This window comes from Lactuca saligna, chromosome 4, assembly GCF_052625555.1.
Source record: "Lactuca saligna cultivar CGN05327 chromosome 4, ASM5262555v1, whole genome shotgun sequence".
NCBI lineage: Eukaryota > Viridiplantae > Streptophyta > Magnoliopsida > Asterales > Asteraceae > Lactuca > Lactuca saligna.
The window spans coordinates 2,173,635-2,192,086 of NC_136420.1; the positions used below are offsets into that span (position 1 = coordinate 2,173,635).

General features: G+C 33.3%; 1 long non-coding RNA gene across 1 annotated transcript; it reads right to left on the reverse strand.

Annotated features, from left to right (window-relative positions):
* Positions 1-8,716: 8,716 nt before the first annotated feature.
* LOC145041040 (uncharacterized) lies at positions 8,717-10,614 on the reverse strand. Its single transcript, XR_013679928.1, has 2 exons — positions 9,640-10,614; positions 8,717-9,049 (listed from the first exon to the last, which is right to left on the reverse strand). It is a non-coding gene; the product is annotated as an uncharacterized LOC145041040 (long non-coding RNA).
* Between the last annotated feature and the right edge of the window lie 7,838 nt (positions 10,615-18,452).

Below are 18,452 nucleotides of genomic sequence, written 5' to 3' on the forward strand. Positions count from 1 at the left end.
TAAACTTGTTCAATCTTAGTTTCTTGTCACCTTGGTAGCACAAGGCCCACCAATGCTTCCAAGTTGAACTCTGATAACTCACATGCAAATTCAACTTATTTGAAGTAGGTACAGAAATAAGAATTATGTCAACACGATAGGTTGCAAACCTTAAGTCGTGTGCTAGTGATAAATTACAGGTTTTACTCTTGATTAAATCTTGAAACTCTTTCAGGATCTTTAAGGCTCCCACTGTCCCCTTGACATATAAGTTTCCCCAGTCAAGAACCATTCCTTGACAAAACAAATATTCAAAGGATAGTGCGGATTCTTATCAAGACTAACACTTCACACAATTGGTCTTAGTTGGTCTTTGTCTCATCCAAGACATCACAACTTACCAATCTCAAATGTACAAGGGTAGAAACATTTTACACTACATTTTATAAGTGTTTTAAACCTTACTTTATGTCACTCAATGTTACAATCTTGAAGTATGACTCTAAGAATTGTTTTGGAACAAAGTATGACTCATCTTCTTGATTTTAACCAATCCAACAATTCATGACCTCTCTTCTTAGCCATAACAATGCACTAAGACGTCCTTAGAGTATGAATTAGTGATATGGTTTCATAATCATTAAGATGATCATGAAATATGATACTAAAGTACTCTCCCATCCTTTCAGATTTGAGAAACTTTTATCATTCTGCCTAATTTGATTCTTCTCCTTTGTTTTGTCATACATTGTAACCTTTCCAATGTTACAGAATTATACTTAACCTCATAAGTATAATCATATTTACTAGTCTTTAGTAAATCATGACAAATCAATCTTTGTGGTGGACCTTTACCAGCGCACACCCAGTGTACCTAATTCCTTAGTCCTTCAATTGACTCACGTATACATGTGATCAAAGAATTAGTCTTAATTTTCAAAGATGAAAATTCTCATTCATCATACAATACAACTTGTATGATTCCAAGTTTCTATCCAATTGAAACTTGGGTGATGAAAAACTTTCTTCATTTGGTAAATTCAGACACTACCACAAATGAAAGAATCAAATCCACTTTCCAATATTGCTATTACTGGAAACATATAAGCAACAATTTTCCACAGATGCCATTGTAAGGATATTTTTTTAAAATAAATAAAATTAAAACCCCTTTTTTTATTTTAAAATTTTGCGGAAAAACTTATCCTTACAATCCACATGAAAACCTTGTTGTTATCTATTCATAAGCAATATATTATAACTCTTAAGCAACAGCTCAAAATTCTGATTACCAAACCATGTGATCGAAACCCATCTTCGCAATCAGAATCAGCACATACTTCTTTAAGCTTCCTATCTTTTCTTTTGATTCTTAAAAACATCAACATGTGACCCATTCACATTATGTAATAAGAATATCCAAATAGAAACTTAATAGAGTTAGTTAGTGGACTTTACCCGAAGTAGAGTCAAACCTCTTGACTTGATTGAATATGGCAGCTTCACAACCAATGCCCCTTCCTTTGGCAACAAAACACATGGACCCTTTGGTAATGGCACATGGAACTATCTCAGACTTAGCCTTTCTCTTTACCATTTGGTCAACCGAGTTGACTATAGCCGATCCCTTTCCATTGGGAAGAGAAATCTTTTTCTAGATATCTAATGCTACCATTGTCAATGTCCCTTTAAGACTTGGGAAGTTGTTCTTTTAATCAAATTTGCTTTACTGGTGTTCCAAATCATTTCTGATTCCATAACACCAAGCAAATAGATAACATCATTAAGGGTCATGTCATAGTCTGTCTCATAGTAGTCCCAAAGAGACTCACTATGTTACTAAGAAAGTGATTGAACATCCAACTTTCACGAGAATTTGACACCCAACTCTCCCGGCTTGTCAATATGTAACTTTATCTCCAAGATGTGAGCACACATAGACTATGCTTGCCAATAGGGATTGAGTGACTTTAAACTTTTCAAGAACTTGTGGGTGAGGGAGAATAATTGGAGGAGGTGGAGGAAGTGAAGCATGATGTTGAGGGACACCATCTTCAAGAGATTTGGGAAGATCATAGTTGTCTGAACCAGACATCTATAATGGGAGAAAATCAAGTTAATTGATTCAAAATCCTTAATATGACACCCAATATGAAATATTAAGGCTAGGACCCAACACAATATTTTATAATTTGGAAGAGGGATGCCGTAATCCAAGCTATAAAATATTTGAAGGTAGGCGAATGACGATTCACCAATTTCCACCATGAAAAACGAAATAATTTATTAGGTTTTAATTGGATTTGAAATTCCTAGATCTTTTGAGATTCATTGAACTTTTCAATGGCATGTTTCAATCTCGAGTGTGCCCTCTCAAATTTTGTGATTGGGATGCCGAGGATCACAAAACAAGGTGTGAATAACCATACCAATTCACTTGGTATCCTTAATATTATCACCTAATCAATGTGCCGGTTAACCACACACGCTCCATTGATCTATGACAAACATTAAGTCACCCTTCATGATCCTTACTAGTCCAAGTTAGTGTGTCGGTTAACCACACACGCTCCACCAACGACTTGGTAAGGTACAAAGTGTGAATTCCATGGGCTAGCACCAAATTCACATTTTTCCTAAAGTAACTAAGATTGGGAATTAAATAAAAAAAATATTTAGTTACTTTATAATAATCATTATACTTTTAATGAGAATTTAAAGTCATTGTCCTACCCGTTCGGCTAACGACCCTCCACCGATCAAGCAAGCGGTGGGTGAGAGTGGACACCCATTAAGTCGCCATTTTATAGGCAACAACCTTATACCCACCTTATAGATCGGCTTCGTGAATGAGGCCTACTAACGGTAAAACGACTTGTTCTTATACATATATATATAATTAACCATTAATGTTATAAATAGTATAAGGGTTGAATTTTAACTTTTAAAATTCTAAGTGTTGGAATTAAAGTTTATTAAAGTGTGTGAAACTTTTCCAAATTCCAAAACTTGAGGGCAAGTTTGAACAATTCATAAACTTTTGGATATTCATAACTTATGAGTTTTAATTAAGTGTTTAATACTTTTAATGAAGAGTCTCTTGGAAATCCATAATTTGAGGACAAGTTATGAAGTCCATAAAAGCATTTATTAGAAAAACTCTTCAAAAGTGTAACCTACAACTTCTTAAAAAAACATTTAAAAGAAAACCTCTTGGAATTCCATAACTTGAGGACAAATTAAGAATTCCATTAAAACATATTAAGATCAAGAATTAACTAACAAACAATTTGCAAATAATTCCTATGATCTAACAAAACTCATATGAACATGAATATCCACATAAACAATTTCAAGAATCATATGAACACATATAAAATTGAAATTTTGATTATAACTTTGAAATTGGTCCACCATCATCATTACCACATCAAAAACAGGTTTTATGAGTCCAAAATAGTTTAAGGTAATGATTCTAGACTAATTCCAGCACCAAAACTCGAAGATATGATGTCTGGGGTTCCAACTCGTCGAGTGCATGAACCAACTCGCCGAGTTGGATGAGTTTTGTCTTGGACTCGTCGAGTCCCTTCATGGACTCGGCGAGTCAGCTGTGCAGACAGCATAAAATCTTCAATTTTTAGCAATTTGCATAAAGTATTCAAACAAGCAAGCCTGGGCTCTGATACCACTGTTGAGTTTTGAGCAATCTAACACTTCCTAAGTGTGCATGCAACCCTAATAAACCTTGGATCTATGTTTGTCTAAATACATGCAAAATAATAATTTTTCCAAGGTTTATAACCTATCTAACATGGCATGGGGAACATTTCAACATAAAAGAGTTAGAAGAGATTACATACCTTTTGATGAGTTTGGTTCTAAGGAGTTTGAGGGCCAAGCACCAATAGTGTGAATGCCTCAAATGGAATCACAAAACACCACAAACTCTTGGAAAACTTTGAGAGAGTATACACACTTGTATAATTTTCGGCCACACACAAGCTTACACACACTAGTTCACTAGTTACACTAGGGCTATACTTAGGCACCATTTTATGCTCCATAAGCATGCTTATATAGTGTGCATGGTTAGGGTGAAACCCTAATAACCCATGACCTTTCCTTTCCAAGGATCCATGGGTTAAAAGCTCCATGGATCATCCATGGACTTCCATATAAGCCTATCCCATTAACAAAAGAGCATTAGCCCACACTATATAAAACCAATAGCCCATAATCTAATTAGTCTTCCTTTTAATCTCTAAATTAATTCATAATTAATTTAAGACTAAAACTAATTAAATAACATAATCTCATATTAATATATTATAACTTATAATATATTAATAAACATATGTGTATAACTCTCATAAAATTATCCATAAATAGTTTGGATGAGATGCAACCCAAATGGACCATGCCGGGTCGGGTCAAGTATATACCAAATAAGTTATGGACTTAGACACCTTATCCAACACACATTCGGTCATACGCTGGAAGTAGGTATGAAGGAAGACTGTTAAGAAGAGTCTGTAGATTGTCTAAAGAGTTTAGACATATCACAACTTTGCTGCAGAGTTCATGAGGTTTTTAATTATATTGGGCGTTATGAGGACATTTTTTAAGAATAAATGATGATAAGGATTTGAAAAAGGAAATATGGTGTGTCCTGAGGTCGTAACAGGTATTGCAGAACCATTACCAACAAAAATAGAACGAGGGTTATGTGCATTATTACAAATAGATTTAAGTATACCTTGAGTTATCTTCTTTGTTGTGAAAGATTTAAAGATAATTACTTGAGATAGCTTTCTGTTTATTTGTAGTGCTAGTGTTTTGATATTTTTTTATTCATAGTACATAGAGTAATAGTGATATTATGATTTATGAATGCTAGTGTCTTTATTGTTTTCTTGCCATTATTAACCCCTTATGTATCAGAACAAATACGTCTGCTCTTAATGGTTTTGTGAATTATCAAAATTATTTTGGATATGAATTTATGCTTGCATCACTAAGTCTAATGGTTTTGTATTCTCATTACATCAAAATTATTTTTAATTTGAATGTTGAACGGGGATCCCCGTTACCCCGTTGGGATACCCGCATACCCAATAGTGTTTGGTAAACGGGTACCCGTTGGGAATCGGGTCGGTGATGGGATCGGTTTTCATATTTAGGGATGGGGACGAGATTACCAAAACCCGTTCCAAACCCGCCCCGTTGCATCCCTAAGTCATAGTGGTGAACAAACTTGGGAGAGAAGTGGGCTGGTCTGGACTACTGAACCAGGTCCATGGAGGCTGGAGAACACTGGCTGGTAGTGCTTGTGGATTGTTATGTTGTGGGAATTAGACCTGTTGGGGTCGTAATCTAAGGAGCCCAGAAGAAACATGTGAAGTGGGCCTGGTCCAAGAAGTATTGGGATGTTGCTGATAATCCCACGCAGGTGGGTGAGGATATGACGTCGCAGGCCTTTGCCCAATTAGATGAGAAGTAGGTGGAGGAACGAAGAACCAGCCAAAACGCTGATTGCTGCCAGCAATTTCAATGGTGGTGGTCGGCTGTCCAAGAGCGGCAACAAAGGTGGTGCGGGATGGTGATTCCCTTTGTTATTGTGATGATATGCCCTGCTATTGTTTCGGCGATAGGAATTGTTCCCACTCCTTTGTGATGAATTGTTGTTATTGTTGACATTTAAAAGCTATGGGGATGATGAATGATTCTCATGAGATGGTTTGGGAATCTGAGTGGTTTGGAGCCTCTGTTATTCAACAAGGAGCATGGATCGAGCATCATCAAGGGAAGGGAGAGGCTTAGAGTGTCGTATAAAGGTAGCAGTGGATTCATATTTATTTGACAAACCATTAATCACATGAAAGACAATGTGTTTCTCCTTAACCTTTTGGCTAATACCCTTAAGTAAGTCTGAATTTTTTTTGATCTTGTCAAAATAGGCGTAAACAGACATATCTCCCATGGTGATGGAGCGTAACTCACTTTCGAGTTGCATAGCTGTGGATTTGTTGTTTTGGCGAAAACGAGCTTCAATATTCAACCAGATACGATGAGTAGTTGCATTGATAGAGTAGACATAAGTGATTAGGGATTGTGACATGGAGCCGAATAACCAAATCTTGACAAGCTGATCGATTTGTTTCCATTTCGAGTCTTCGGGAGCAAATTTTGGTGCATCATAGGTGTCATCAATATGATCAAGAACCTCGAATGCAATACAATGGGCTGTGAATAAATCACTCTTATGGATCATAGTTGTGTGTGGCCAGATCAAGGATTAAGGGTACGTAAGTTTTTATGTTTGTCACAGTGTATGCTTTTGCTGTGAATGGGGTTGGAGGGTGAGAATTTTCTCCAGTCATTAGGGTAGAGAAGGAGGAAGATGATGATAGAATAAGAAGGAAATGATCGGATGAAGGAAGGAAAGGGAGAAAATTATGGAAGGAAGCATTATATACTTATAAAGGAAGCATTTTTCCTTGCACCATATTCATTTGAAACTCCCATCTATTTTTCCTTTCACCATATTCATTTGAAACTCCCGTGACTTTTCAATTTCTTTCTGATAATAATTATAATTTGGTTAATTAGGTTAAATAAATATCAAACCTAAAATGTAATCATATATAAACTAAATTTAAATATTAAAATAATATCTTACTTCTACTAATAAAGTTATGTATTTTAACTTATAACATATTATACTTAATTTATTAGTTTTAATATATTGTTGGATGTACACCATTATCATTTTAAATATACAATTTTGGAACAATTTGTATAAAATACTTAAATTATTAATTTAAATATAACATTACAGAGTTAACTTAAATATAAACTTTAGATTAACTTAAACAACCCAAAGAATATTTTGTAAATAGTTAAAAGTGAGAAATTGTAATGTCTTTCTAATAATGATTATAAGTTGGTTAATAAGGTTAAATAAACACCAAACCTAAACTGTAATCATAAATAAACTAAATTTCAATTTTAAAATAATATCTTTACTTCTGCTTATAAAGTTATGTCTTTAACTTTTAACATATTATACTTAATTTATTACATTTAATATGATGTTAAATGTAAACCATTATCAGTTTAAAATTACAACTTTTAAACAATTTTGACAAAATACTTAAATTATGAATATAAATATAATATTACAATGACAACTTAAATATAAATTTCAGATCCACTTAATTTTTTTTTTTTTATAAACAGTTAAAAGTGATAAATTATAGTGATAAATACAAAAAACTAAATTGTAATATCAATTTAACTAAAATATTTCCTAATGATATTTTTATAATCGTTAAAAGTTTTCGAATAAGTAGTTTAAAATAACTCACAATAACAATATTTAAAAATAACTCTATATAAATGATTATATTGTTATCTTTAAAATCAAAAACTAATATTTGATGTTTTACATAATTATAATGATAGAAATTAAAACATTAAACAAATAAATTTTAAAAAATTAGTTAATAATAACAACAACTATAAATAATATTAAACCATAGATTTTATTTAATTTTATTCATGTATAACTCGCGGGTAGAAGTCATTCCAACGATTGAGATTATAAAGTTATAATTGATGTGTATATTATCATATAATTCAAAATAATCAATATATTATATCAATTTAGTATATAAATTATTATATCAAATTTAATAACAACGTTATTGTTATATTAAAAAAAACACATATTTGTAAAGACTTCAACTATATAGTTGTTTCTGCGCATTACAATGTCAACTTAAATATAAATTTCAGTTCCACTAAAAAAACCAAAGAATATTTTGTAAATAGTTAAAAGTGATAAATTGTAGTGATAATGAAAAAAAAAAATCTAATTGTAATCTCAATTTAACTAAAATATTTCATAAATGTATTTTTATAATCGTTAAAAGTTTCCAAATATGTACCTTAAAATAACATACAATAACAATAGCTAAAAATAACTCTATATAAATGATTATATTGTTACCTTTAAAATTAAAAATATAATGTTTGATGTTTTAAATAATTATAATGATAGAAATTAAAACATTAAGCACATAAATTTAAAAAAAATTAATTAACAATAACAACAATTATAAACAACATTAAACCATATATTATATTTAATTTTATTCATGTGTAACCCGATGGTAGAAGTCATTTAAACGATTGAGATTATGAAGTTATAATAGATGTATATATTATCATATAATTCAAAATAATCAATATATTATATCAATATTTTAGTATAAAAATTATTATATCAAATTTAACAACGTTATTGTTATATTTAAAAAGAAAACATATATTTGCTTAATTTTTTGTTAGACTGTTGGGTATAGGTAACACCCACCGGCGGGTTATAACGAAACCCCCCCCCCCCCCCCCCCCCCCCAAATTCACCGTTATTGGGTGTTATACGTCTGCGCGTTGCTTCCTGTTAGCATCACTACCTTCGATTGAAGCTTTTTTTTTTTTTTCTCAATAACGCCGGTATGAACGCTGTCCACACCTACCAGCCTAAAATTTTAGAACAGTTTAATGAAAATTAACTAATTTGTCTTTTTCTCTTTAAAAAAATCATTTTGGCAAATTGCAATTGAAGTATTGAACCATTGCTAAGTTGGAGTATTATTTTGTAGAAAGACTGAAAAATTGATATTTTGTTAATTATATCGTGCAAGCAAAACAAATATTAAAAAGAATGAGGTAACAAATTACACATTTTCATAAATCATAGGCACCCAAACCCAACATAACCCAGAAAAAAGACTGTTTTTCCAGGTCACCTCTAATAACATTATGTTCAAGAAACAGAAATCCTCCATTCCATGTGTCCATGTGTTTGTGTTGTACTAAATTCTAGTTGAAAATTTTAAAACAGAGTAGAAGTCCGTGTATCCATTTATGCACAGTTTCCAGTAATATATCTCTATCTTTATAACTAATAACCCCTTCCCGCGTGCTGCATCAAGAAAGCAGCGATCGGCTGTTGATGTAACTCGATGGTCTATATAGCCTTTTGTTCACAACAGTTTCCACGCTGCAAAGGTAAAAAAAAAAAAAAAAAAAATCAATCTAACAATTCCAATTCCATGGATTTTATTCAAAAACATAAAATAAAAGGCAATATGCATAACAAAGTAGTATTCCCCCCCCCCCCCCCATAAACGGAAATCAGATGAACAAATAACAACAAAAAGAAAACCAATAGGAGTACAAAAATAGTCACAACCAATAGGTAGATATAAGCTTTTACACCAAAGTTCCCAACTTTCCATGGAATGAACTTGTTTCCCAACATATTTACAGCTTATAGATACTACAATTCGTTTCAACTTTCAAGATCTTAATGACACGAGAATAAAACCGATAATATAAAAGCTAATCAGTCTTGCATGATGGAACCGAATCATCAAACTATTTCACTCATTCAATTCTAGAAGATGTTCCACATGAACCATATATACATACAGAGATAGATCATTTCAAATTTCAACAACTCTGATGACTCGATGAGCATATAGTTACGTAAGGATTGTAGTTCAATATACTGATCTTAGCACATAAAAAAGAAAATTGGAGATTCTGAAGTTTAATGGAAAAGGCAATAATTGTATTTGTATGTCATACCAGGAACGCCTTTTTTAGGAGAAAAAGTATGGAAAAAAATGGCGCGACCGAGCATTGCTAGAGTCGAAATAATCCCAACAACATAAAACACCAAAACCAATCCAAGCACCCAAGGCATCAATAAGAACCCTATGAAGAACGTTATCGATCCACACAGCATCAAGGACAACGATATCCCCAATAGCAACGATGCGAACCCCGCCGGAGTTAGTTGCGTTAACGGATGCCGTTGAGGCTGCCTTCGGGAAGACGTAGATACTTCATCAGAATCAGAGTATTGGATCGGCGTCGGAGGATACCGGAGTATGTTCAAAATTAAAGCCGATAGTTCGTAGAAAACCCTAGATTGTTGATCTTGCCGATGCTCCCTTCTCGACATATCGTTTAGATCCAAAACCATAATATTCGTTATCCAAAACGAAGAACAACAACCAAATAATGATAAATACCCCTAAAAACAAAAACAAAACTCTGCGTTTTGCTACAATCGAGGTAATCGGATAAAATCTAAAAAATGTTTTGATAAATTTTCCTTTTTTTTTTTCCCTCAAAATTTCGACATCCAAATCATTTCAACAACGATGGCTAACTTCTCTGGTCCAATCAGCGATCAAAACGCAGAAGATACAAACATCAGATGCTTTTGCAATCTGTTTGTTCGATTTTGATCGTAATTCATAAGAAATTCTTCAATCAATTTATGACACGGATAATCAGATCGCTTCAAACGACACGCCAATTCATTTATTCATTTATTTATAAAAAAAAAATAATGAACAACAAATACAAGATAAGAGATTAATACATCCGTGTGTGTACGCGCATTATGGAGCGTCGGAACCATGTCGGCTTTGGCTGCCTGACGTGGAACCTTATCTGCCTTTGGGCTACGATGACGACGCATTTTGTCATAGCGCGTGCGATTGCGCAAAGAGTGTAGGCTGAAGAATGACAAAATTGACCTGCATGAGCGAACTGATTAGTAATGAAAGTGACAAAAGAAGTGATATTTAAAAACAACAATAATCTGTTTTAGATTATATAAAAAGAGAAATTTATTTGTAACTTTTTATCATTTTATTGTATTTTTTTATGATTTTTAGTATAATATTTTTACTATATGGAAGGCAAGAAACGGATAACTTTTTAGCAACCAACGAGTGCAGACTATGAAAGTTGTCGATATAATCAAATCAACGACTTTCCTTTGGTTTAGGCACAAAGGTGGGCACGAAGATCTCAACTGGTTCGACTCGAATGTCATCGTGTTTAAATTCTTCAATGTTTCTTTATTATAATTTTCTTTTGGTCCCATGTAATGTTTTTCTTCTCCTAGTATCTTGTTAGGGGCGGTTTCTTCTTTTAATATATTTCTTTCGTTTGCTGGTTCAAAAAAAATATTTTTACTATTTTAATATTTATTAATATAATTATTATATTAATAATATTATATTACAATTATCATCCCTAATAAATTAAAATAATTTTATCATTTATCAGCTTCTAATAAATTATATCACATGGTTTTTTCCTATTATTTCTATTTTCTTTTTCTCATGTTATTTTATTGTTTTTTTTTTCTTAAATTCTACATAATATTTAAATATAATAATAAATGCATTTTAATTTTATTAATAGATTTTTCTTCTAAATATTTGTTTAAATTTAAAAGAAAAAGAAAACTTTAATTTTAAGAATTCAATATTTTTCTAACTTTTTTTAATAAATTCAAACTTCAAATGTTTAGAATTTCATATTTAACTTATTCTAATAAATCTATATAATACATTGGTTTCACATTTATTATTATTATTATTATTATTATTATTATTATTATTATTATACTTTCTAATTTTGGTGTTCCTGATAGGTAAATTGATGCTAAAGTCAATACTGAAGACGATTAAGTTCCTGAAGAATCACTCAGATGATTCTATACTCACTAGAGAAGACAATGAAGCAAATTCATCATCAACCTCGAGAGTAAATGTCAAAAGAATACAAAATGCGACTGATTGTCAAGTGAACGAGGAGCACTTGATTTCTTCATCTTATAATGAAAGACAGAATTCGATTTATCAATCTCAAGTTGAGGGGGAGCTATTGGCTACTCAAGCTGGTGTTCAGGTGGAGCATCAGAAAACGAATCCATTAGTTGAGGGAGAGCCAAGTAGATTAAATCATGATGATGATGATGATGATGATTATGATCAAAGTAATGAATTCCTTGATACTAATGACAATATCTCTATTTCAAATGAATTATTAAAAGCAAAAGAAACATACGATGATGCACATTTGGAATTTGATTATGCATTTCCTCTGATGGAGAAATGGATGATGGATTATCCAAAAGAGTAAATTCTTGGTGCTCTAAGTTCCAGTGTTTTGACACGAGCACATATTCGAGCCAAAAATAAGGTTTTAAATGTTCATCAAGAATTTTGTATGCTTAATGTCTTTATTTACAAAATTGAACCAAAAATAGTCAAGAATGCATTAGAACATTCCGATTGGATTATTGCAATGCAGGCTGAACTGGTTGAATTTGAACGAAACAAGGTTTGGAGGTTGATTCCTAAACCTGATGATGTTTCGATAGTTTGTCTAAAATGGGGTTTTTTTTAAAAATAAAATGGACAAAGAAGGAAATATTGTTCGAAACAAACTAGATTAGTTGTAAAAGGTTGTTGTCAACAAGAGTGAATTGATTATAACGAAACATTTGCTCCTATCACAAGAATCAAGGCTATACGAATTTTATGGCTTATACAGCTCATAAGTATTTCGACGCCTACCATATGGATGTTAAGTGTGCATTCCTTAATGGTTTTTTTGAAGAAAATTTTTATGTTGAACAACTACTTGGTTTTGGCAATGATAAGTTTCCTAACCATTGCTATATTCTTGAGAAGGCGGTTTATGGGTTAAAACAAGCACCTCGTGCTTGGTATTAGACTCTTACCAATTTTTTTGAAAATAGTAGAATTTAAACAATGATCAGTTGATCCCACTTTATTTCGAAAGAAAGTAGGGGATCATCTAATGCTTGTTCAAATTTATGTCGATGACATTATATTTGGTTCAACTGATCCTTTGTTGTCAAAAAAGTTTAAGGAACTAATGAAGATTCAATTCGAGATGAGCATGGTGGGAAAGATAAATCATTTCTTGGGCTTAAATATTCGTCAAAGCATGAAAGGAATTTATATAAAACAAGAAAATTACACTCGAAAGCTGCTTGAAATATTTGGAATGATGAATTGCACGAAAACTAAAGTTCCTATGACAGTCGGAACTCGCTTAGGTCCTTCATTGGATAAGCCAGCTATTGATATCATAACATATAGAAGCATGATCGGTTTGTTTTTGTATTTAACTGCAAGTCGACCTGATATAATGTTTTATGTGTATAATTGTGTCAGGTATCAAGCAAATCCAAGAGAACCTCATCTTACTACAATGAAAAACATCTTTTGTTATCTAAGTAGTACAAAGACTCTTGGTCTGTGGCATTATTTGAAAACAAGATTCTTTATTCAAGCTTTCTCATATGCGGATCTAGGGGTTGTTAATTAGATTGAAAGAGCACAACAGAAGAATGTTAATTTCTAGACGGGAAACTTCTGAGTTGGCAATCAGAAAAGCAGACATGTGTATCAATTTCCACTGATGAGGTTGAATACATTGCTGTTGCAGTGTGTACATCTCAAGTTATCTGGATCCAAAGTCAACTACGTGACTATGCGATTAAAATGAAGAAAATTCTATTGTATTGCGATTCTCAAAGAGCAATTCTCATATGTCATAATCCAGTTCAACACTGGATAACTAAACATATTGCTCTTCGTTACCATTTCATCAAAGATCATGTTGAAGATGTGAATATTGAGGTATATTTTGTCAAAACAACTTATCAGCATGCTGGTATTTTTATAAAACCATTAGATGAAAAATCATTTTTAAGAATTTTAAATGGATTAGGAATGATGGAAGCTTGTTATGTTCCACATTCTACATAATTTGTCTTGGATTTAAAGTGTAAATATATTGTACTTACTTTTGATTGTTGGATTAACTTTTGATTGTTTATATAACTTTCAACTAGTTGGTATAACTTTCAAGTGTTTTACTAACTTTCGTTACTTTTTTATAGTAGTTCAGAAGTTACTGTTCACATTTAGCATTCGCATGCCTTTGCATTCAATTTTCCTTAGATCTATTCAGTGCCCATCTCGTGTATGGAGTTAGTCTTTTGATGGAAAATACATGTCTTTGTTGAGCATCTGTCTTTGGGATATTTCTTTGGAGATCAGAAAACAGTGGTTCGCATGCAGAGTATCTATTATCTCTAACAAACAACCAATGTTAGTAATATCATTTTTCTTGCTTGTGTCTTTTTGTCTATAAAATTCAAAAATCCAAAAAGATTTTTTTTTTTTTTTTTTACATTTACAAAATTAAAAATCAAAAAATATTTTTGTTATGTTTAACTTTTCATTTTAGAAAAATTGAAAACACAAAAATATTTTCCGTATTTTTTGGGGAGCTTATTATAACAACGTGTTATTCTTTCGCATGCCAAATGAGCAAATTAAAAAGGAACATGTATGATACAAAACTTTTGTCCTGGTTAGGTGTCCTTAGAAGAATGTTGCAACATGTTGTCCACAAGCCTCATAGACTATTTGTGTTCGAATCCTTAATGAAATTTTCACACAAAAGTTTCTTCCTAATTAGGTTGTATTCACCATAGTCAACGAGCTACCTTTCTCTTTTCATGTTGAGTAAAGACATTTCTTCTAAGTCAAATTTTCACAAAGATACAATGAGTCTTCGTATCAAATCTTTTCACCCAAAATTTATAACACGATCACACACAGTGTCACATGCCCAAGACATTTCTTGTCGAAACCAACTAGGATATATGTATATCACAAATTTGTGTTTATGATCCTAAATCATTTTACTTAAAACATCTCAACTTAAACAACAAACGGTGAACATTTTATGTTCAAGATTTTAACGGAACATTTGTTTCACTATACCACTTTCGATGTTCAAAATCTTATTTTCATTTTAATTGTGAGATCATAACGAAATGTATTCTTCCCAAGTTGTTTCTACCCAATATATATATAGTTTTTAAATATTCATGAAATGAGATTTCCATTTGAACATCTTTCTCTAGATTTCGTTACTTCAAAATTTTCAAAGCTTACTTGTTCTTGACTACACTGGTCATCTAAGTATTTTTGCACAATTATTTACACTTATGTCAAGTTGTAAATTTCTATGAAGATGAAACCACCCATGAACCTTATGTAAAATAATCCCTTCGATACTCCTCAATGAGTTTTCAATTGTAATTCATGGGAAACCATACAAGCAATTCATCATCTCTCTTGATGTCGAATGAAGCGTATCTTTTCCAGGGTTATATTTGCGTTTATATCAAAGATTCTTTGATATCACAATGCCAAAATTTTCCTTTTTTTATTCTGTCTTTTCCTTTGGAACACTTATGCACTAAAATCCTTGAGTTTTTTAGTATTACCGGCTCGAAACTTAGATTTTTCAAAGTCTGGAAAATGATTTCTCTTATCCTTCCCATATGTGAATGAGTCCAATCTTCGTAATAAAGGATGGTCCTATAGTTGTATTGAAAGTCATGACGGTTCATTTTTATTGGGAGATGCGGAATATATGTTGGATGGGACTGTAACACCGTAAATTTCAAAACAAATTTTTTCAAATTTTTATAAAACATAATTCATTTAATATTCAGAAAGCAACCACATTTAATTATCCAATTCATGTAAATACAAAATCCCAAGATCTCAAATCATAACTCCCATGCGTGTGTACTGATCAAGACGGCGCCTTCCCGCGATCGTCACTAGTACCTGAAACAAATAACGTCAAACACTGTAAGCACGAGTTCCCCAAGATACCACATATAACACATATTAGCCACTCGAGGCTATAACTCTGTGGGTCCGTGCACCCAAACTCTATGAACCCTCAGGTTCTAACTCTGTAAACATGCACAACATAAATCACATAGAAATAATGCGGTACAACATATAACATACATAGCATACAAATACTCTATCACATAACTTTGGCTACCTACTCAAGGTAAAGTATAGTGAGAAGACTCACCTCGCGTGTCTCGATAAGTCGTGAATCCTGAAATCACTAGTGCTCGATCTCCCGAGCTATAGTCCTCCTAAATCACAATACATCTCTAATTAATACTTTCCCAACTAAGGTTGACTACTCTTTAACAAGTCAACTTAGGTCAACGCTGGTCAACGGTCAACGGTCAAATTTGACCGGACTCGGCAAGTGCACTATAGCGACTCGGCGAGTCTGAGCGTATACACTGATTTCCCTGAAATCCTCCCTTGACACGTTGAGTATTCTCCTAACTCGACGAGTTCCACTGGCATGAGTTGTGGGGCCACCATGACTCAACTCGCCGAGTCTCAAGCACAACTCGGCGAGTCCAGCTTGACTCAATCCACCTGTCCACTCAGACTTCCCCCTGACTCACTGAGTCAACCCTCCCCAACTCGGCAAGACCACTCGATGTGTGGTCGGGCAACATTCATACTACTCGCCGAGTCTGTTCTACGGACTCGGCGAGTCCGTGCCATGCAATGACTCAAACTTGCTCATAAGGTCAGATCCAGTCCATTAACCCATAGATCCAGTCCTTCCAAGCTTATTTAGCATGTAAAGTCACTATCTTGATGCACATACAATCTCTATATGACCATATATGATGTTTTTATCTCAATTACTACAACTCAAGGTCATAAACTCCATTGCTATGCATAAAGCTTGATGAGTGAAGCTCTCTGGACCTCTATGGATCCAGATCCAGAGCCTCAACACAAGAGGGGAACTATTTGGCATCAAATCAACCCAATAATGTCCATAAGAAACCCTAAATCCCATTATACTTCACAAAACAGAAGATAAGCCGAAATCATACCTCTAGATCGATGATATAAGCTTCAAATCCACAGAATAGCAACCTCCTTTGCTTCCTCTTGCCTAGAATCTTCTCCTTCTTTGCTAAATGACACAAACAATGGTCAAGTATGCTTCCTTTCTCTCTCAAAACGTTCAAGCACTCAAGGGTTTCTCTCTAAGGGTTGGGTGAGCACAAATGACGGCCATAAGGCCCTTTAAATAGGTCTCAATCCCCGGAAATTAGGGTTTCACCACACAGCGTGGACTTGCCGAGTCCACCCTTGGACTCGTCGAGTCCGGATGCGAACCCGTGCCCAAATCCGCGATCCTACTCGGCAAGTTCGAGCTCCAACTCGCCGAGTCCACTCACAATTCCCAAAAATAAGCCAAAAATAAATACCTGGAAATTCGGGGCTGTTACAGGGACAGTTCATGATTTTCCCGAGGCTCGAGGCAAAAAGTGATCATCACTTTTATACATGACAATTTTCTATGGTGACGGTTGAGTAATCAATATTCCACGTGGCGATATATAATCGGGCAACGGTTTGAATTTAAACTTCATGACAGTTATTTAAGGAAACTGCTCATTCTAATTCCAATTTTATGCTCTCAAAATTTTCTCAAGAACCCTAATTGTGTTGTATTAGTGTCTAAGTCCATAACTATTTTGGTATGTACTTGACCCGATGGTGCATGGTCCTTTTGGGTTGCCTTCACCAAAGCAACTTGATATGATGAATTATGGAGAGAAAGGATTAAATATGATTTATTAATATATATTATGAGAATAATATATTAAAGGAGAAATCATATTGTTTAATTAATATTAGTCAAGAATTAATTGGTAATTAGTTTTGTGACTAAAAGAGATTAATTAAACTTAAGGGACTGGAATTGTAATTATAAGATAATTGTAATTTGGGCTATGGATTGCCTTATATTAAGGAGTGGACGAATTCTATGGGAAAGCCCATGAGGAAATCTTCCAAGGTCTTAAGGAAAGGAATCTATGGTTTGCTTAGGGCTTAAGCATCAAATTTAGGGTTTCCTTGTTAGATAACCCTAATAGCCTCACTATATATAGAACCCTTATGACCCAAAAACGTGGGTAAGCATCCTTCTAGGGTTTCACACGTTTTTGGGCAGCCTCCATCCTCTCTCCTCTTCATCCTCTTGCTCTTGGTGTTTGTGAACCATTAGAGGAGTGACATTTGTGACTCTAAGCTTTCTAAAGTCAATACAAGGAGGATTTGAGATTGTTATTGCTACATAACAATCAAGGTATGATCTTAAACCTATTCTCATGTTAATATGATTACTTGAATGCTAGAATTAGGGTTTATAGTCATGGATAACTTGCATGTACAATAGAGAAACCTAGATCCAAGCATTAGGGTTTGTATGAGCACATATGATGTTCTTATGACCAAAACCCGTCAGTGGTATCAGAGCCTAGATTGGTTTCTATTGTATTGATGCTTTGTATGATTGAAAAATTCAATTTTTGTGTTTTTGGGGGCTGGACTCGCTGAGTCCATAGATGAACTCGCCGAGTTCATGCTGACTCGACGAGTCCATACCTAACTTGGCGAGTCGGCTGGTCAGATGGTGGGAAAACCGGGATTTCTTGCTGTTTTTGCTTAAGGATAGTCGCCTTATCATATTAGATCAATATAAATCTGATTTTATGATATATTTGACTATATTCTTGATCTAATTAAAGATATTTATCAATTAATAAAATATTTGTTTCCTTTTGTGATAATTGATTAATTATTTTGATTAAATTGGTAAATTGTTTAGCAAGAAATCATTAAATAAATCAA